The following is a 4,977-nucleotide window of genomic DNA, read 5'->3' as shown; positions in this document are numbered from 1 at the left end:
AAGAATTTTCCATGGTTGGCAGTGATCCACACAGTTAAAGGCTTTGTGTGTTAGTTGCTCAATCATGTCCAACTCTTTGCAACCTCACGGACTGTAGCCTGCTGGGTTTCTCTGTCCATGGAATTCTCCAGGCAAGAAAACTGAAGTGGATTGCCATATCCTTCTCCAAAGGCTTTAGCGTAGTCAATTCCATTGTTTTCTCTATGATCCAATAGATGTTGGCGATTTGATCTCTGGTTCCTGTGCCTTTTCTAAACCTAGCTTGAACATCTGGAAGTTCTCAGTTCACGTACTGTTGAAATCTAGCTTGAAGCATTTTGAGCATTACCTTGCTAGCATGTGAAGTGAGGACAACTGTACAGTAGTTTGAACATTCTTTGGCATTGTCTTTCTTTGGGATTGGGATGAAAACTGACCTTTTCCAGTTTTGTGGCCACTGCTGTTTTTCAAATTTGCTGGCATAGTCAGTGTAGCACATTAGCAGCAGCATCTTTTAGGATTAGAAATAACTCAGCTGGAATTCCTTCACCTCCACTAGTTTTGTTCATAGTAATGCTTCCTAAGGCCCAATTGACTTCATACCTGAGGATGTCTGGCTCTAGGTGAGTGATCACACCATCGTGGTTATTTGGGTCATTGAGACCATTTTTACATAGTTCTTTTGTGTATTCTTGCCACCTCTTCTTAATCTTTTCTGCTTCTGTTAGGTCCTTGCCATTTCTGTCCTTTGTTGTTACCATCTTTGCATGAAATATTCCCTTGGTATCTCCAATTTTCTTGAAGAGATCACTAGTCTTTCCTATTCTATCATTTTCTTCTATGTTTTTGCATTGTTTACTTAAGAAGGCTTTTTTATCTCTCCTTGCTATTCTCTGTAACTCTGCATTCAGATGGGTATATCTTTCCCTCTGCTTTGACTTTCACTTCTTTTCTCAGCTATTTGTAAGGCCTCCTCAGACAACCACTTTGCCTTCTTGCATTTCTTTTTCATTAGTATAGTTTTGTTCACCACCTCCTGTACAATGTTATAAACCTCTGTCCATAGTTCTTCAGGCCCTCTGTCTACTAGATATAATCCCTTGGATCTATTTGTCACCTCCACTGTGTAACCATTAAGGATTTGATTTATGTCATACTTGAAAGGCCTAGTGGCTTTCCCTACTTTATTCAATATAAGTCTGAACTTTGTGATAAGAAGCTCATGATCTGAGCCACAGTCAGTTCCAGGTCTTTTTTTGCTGATTGTACAGATCTTCTCCATCTTTGGCTGCAAATAACATAATCTGTCTGATTTTAGTATTGATCATCTGGTGATGTCCATGTGTAGAGTCAACACTTGTGTTGTTGGAAGAAGATGTTTGCTATGACTAGTGTGTTCTCTTGGAAAAACTTTTAGCTTTTGCCCTGCTTCAGTTTCTACTCCAAGGCCAAACTTGCATTATTACAGGTGTCACCTAAAAAAGATGCACAACTTGAGAGTTGTGAGTTAAGTTTTATTTGGGGCAAAATGAGGACTGCAGTCCAGGAGGCAGCACCCCAGATAGCTCCAAGAGATTGCTCCAGAGCGGCAGTGGGGGAAGGTCAACATATAAGGTTTTGGTGAAGGGGGAGTTCAATACCATTAAGCACTCATTTTACAATACATTTTTTTGTTAGTCATGAGGGTATGAGGGCTTCCCTGTGGCTCAGCTGGTAAAGAATCCACCTGCAATGAGGGAGATCTGGGTTCGATCCCTGGGTTGGGAAGACCTCCTGGAGAAGGGAACATCTACCCACTCCAGTATTCTGGCCTGGAGAATTCCATGGACTGTTGGAATTGCAAAGAGTCAGAATTTCACTTTCATGAGGATCTGATATCACCATGAAGAGATTTAGGGCTTCTCTAGATATGAGGAGTTTCAAGGACTGAGATCATAAAACTGTTTGTAAAAACATCCAACTGTCCCTGGGCAAAGACCTGTCCCACCAGATTCCCTGGAGCACAGAGTGCCTCACTCCACCCTGACCCCTCAGGGTTTGTTGAAGGCCAAAGCAGTAGCAGCATGGAGTTCAGTCCCCATAGAGGCAGATGGCAAACGCCTTTGTTGTTCAGTCATTGGCAATGCTCTTGGTAAGTGCCAATTTGTAGTTGACACTATCTCTTGACTTCCTACCTTTGCATTCCAGTCCCTTATGATGAAAAGGACATCTTATTTTTGTGTTAGTTCTGGAAGGTCTTGTAGGACCATTCAGAGAACCATTCAACTTCAGCTTCTTCAGCATTAGTGGTTGGGGCATAGACTTGGATTACTGTGGTATTATATGGGCAAAATGAGGACTTCAGCCCAGGAGGCAGCATCTCAGATAGCTCTGAGAGACTGCTCCAAAGAGGTAGTGGGAGGAATGTCAGTATATTAGGTTTTGGTGAAGGCAGAATTCAATACCATTAAGAACTCATTTTACAAAAGGTTTTCTGTTAGTCTTGAGGATCTGATGTCACCATGAAAGGATTTAGTGCTTTTCTAGATATGAGGAAGGAGATGTAAAGACTGAAAGCATAAAATTTCTTCCTAAAAACCTTCAACTATCTAAAGGCCTGTCCCACCAGATTTCCTGGAGCACAGAGTGCCTCACTCCACCCTGAACTCCCTCAGAGGGTGTTGAAGGTCAACAGCTGCAGCAGCACAGGGTTCAATCTCTGCAGAGGCAGATGGCAAATGCCTTGTTCAGTTCTTGGCAATGCTCTTGGTAAGTGCCAATTTGTAGTTGACACACGCAAGAATGGATATATGTATATGTATGCCTGAGTCCCTTCGCTGTACACGTGAAACTACCACAACATTGTTAATCATCTATACCCCAATACAGAATAAAAAGTTTAAAAAAAGAACAATAAAAAAAAATGGGCCAAAGATCTAAACAGACATTTTTCCAAAGAAGACATGCATGCATGCTAAGTTGCTTCGGTCCTAACTCTTTGCAACTCTATGGATTGTAAAGAGTATAATTTATGTATATTAAGGTATTTCAAAACTTAACATGACCACAATTCCTAAGTCAGCCAGCATCTAGAACAGTTTTGTTTTTTTTTTTTTTTTGCAGTAACGGGGTTAAGTGAAAGGTTCTGAATTAATGGAACACCCTTGGCTAAATCTTTCTTAAAAATCCCTTACAAAATTGGCTCTTTCCTCCATTCTTTCAGTGCCACCATAATGATGCGCATGAACATCCTGGTTGATGCTCTCAAGAGCATCAACAATGCTGAAAAGAGAGGCAAATGGCAAGTGCTTGTTAGGCCATGCTCCAAAGTCATCATGAGGTTTCCAAATGTAGTGATGAAGTATATTTATATTGGCGAATTTGAAATCATTGATGATCACAGGGTTGGAAAAATTGTTGTTAACCTGACATGCAGGCTAAATAAGTGTGACGTGATCAGCCCCAGATTTAATGTGCAACTCAAAGATCTAGAAAAACGTCAGCTCACATCTTGTCAGTTTGACTTCATTGTACTGACATCCTCACCTGGCACCATGGACCATGAAGAAGCAAGAAGAAAACACACAGGAGAGAAAATCTTTGGATTTTTTTTTTCTAGGAAAGTAATGCATACAAATAAAATGCCTCAGAGGACAAAAAAAAAAAGAAAATCCCTCACAAAATTAGATTCCAGAGTCTCTTTACCATCTGGTGGTGATCATCTGTCGGTGAACCCTCGTCCGACACAGTTTCAGAGAAGTCATTCTTTTAAAAACAATTACTTCCTGTGTGTCACTCTGTACATGGCATTATTTCATCATTCATGATCACTAAATGCATTTTTAGTTATAAAGAAATCATGTCACTGCTAAATTGTTTCAGTTTTTTGAGACAATAAGCTGGCAGTACAAATAAGTACCAAAAATATCCACCCACATATTTTAAAAAGACTCTTGTATAGATGAGGTCTTTTCTGTGAACAGATTTTTGCTTCCACAGGAAGGAAAATACAAAACTTATCTTTTATTCTTCTTTTTACCCTCTCATAGGGCTTCCCAGGTGGCGCTACTGGTAAACAACTCGACTACCAGTGAAGGAGACCTAAGAGACACAGGTTCGATCCCTAGGTCAAGAAGACATCCTGGAGAAGAGCATGGCAAGCCACTCTAGTATTCTTGCCTGGAGAATCTCATGGACAGGGGAGCCTGACGGGCTACAGTCCATGGAATTGCAAAGAGTTGGACACGACTGAAGCAACTTAGCACACAACCTCTCATAATCTTCCTGACTAAGAACAGGTTAAATAAGTCATAGAAACAATTATGTGCACCTATAAAGTATCAGCAATATGTGAACCGTGAACTTCCTGATGTTCAAGCTGGTTTTAGAAAAGGCAGAGGAACCAGAGATCAAATTGCCAACATCTGCTGGATCATGGAAAAAGCAAGAGAGTTCCAGAAAAACATCTATTTCTGCTTTAATGACTATGCCAAAGCTTTTGACTGTATGGATCACAATAAACTGTGGAAAATTCTGAAAGAGATGGGAATACCAGACCACCTGATCGGCCTCTTGAGAAATTTGTATGCAGGTCAGGAAGCAACAGTTAGAACTGGACATGGAACAACAGACTGGTTCCAAATAGGAAAAGGAGTACGTCAAGGCTGTATATTGTCACCCTGCTTATTTAACTTATATGCAGAGTACATCATGAGAAACGCTGGACTGGAAGAAACACAAGCTGGAATCAAGATTTCCAGGAGAAATATCAATAACCTCAGATATGCAGATGACACCACCCTTATGGCAGAAAGTGAAGAGGAACTAAAACCTCTTGATGAAAGTGAAAGTGGAGAGTGAAAAAGTTGGCTTAAAGCTCAACATTCAGAAAACGAAGATCATGGCATCCGGTCCCATCACTTCATGGGAAATAGATGGGGAAACTGGAACCAGTGTCAGACTTTATTTTTCTGGGCTCCAAAATCACTGCAGATGGTGACTGCAGCCATGAAATTAAAA

General features: G+C 40.7%; 1 pseudogene; it reads left to right on the top strand.

Moving 5' to 3' along the window:
- The first annotated feature begins 3,191 nt into the window (after positions 1-3,191).
- Positions 3,192-3,566, top strand: LOC104990097 (annotated as a pseudogene).
- The last annotated feature ends 1,411 nt before the right edge of the window (positions 3,567-4,977 follow it).

Source organism: Bison bison, unplaced genomic scaffold, assembly GCF_000754665.1.
Source record: "Bison bison bison isolate TAMUID 2011002044 unplaced genomic scaffold, Bison_UMD1.0 scf7180017864170, whole genome shotgun sequence".
In the NCBI taxonomy this organism is placed as follows: domain Eukaryota; kingdom Metazoa; phylum Chordata; class Mammalia; order Artiodactyla; family Bovidae; genus Bison; species Bison bison.
Note: the sequence above shows the minus strand (reverse complement) of the source record. Positions and strands in the feature narration are given on the sequence as shown.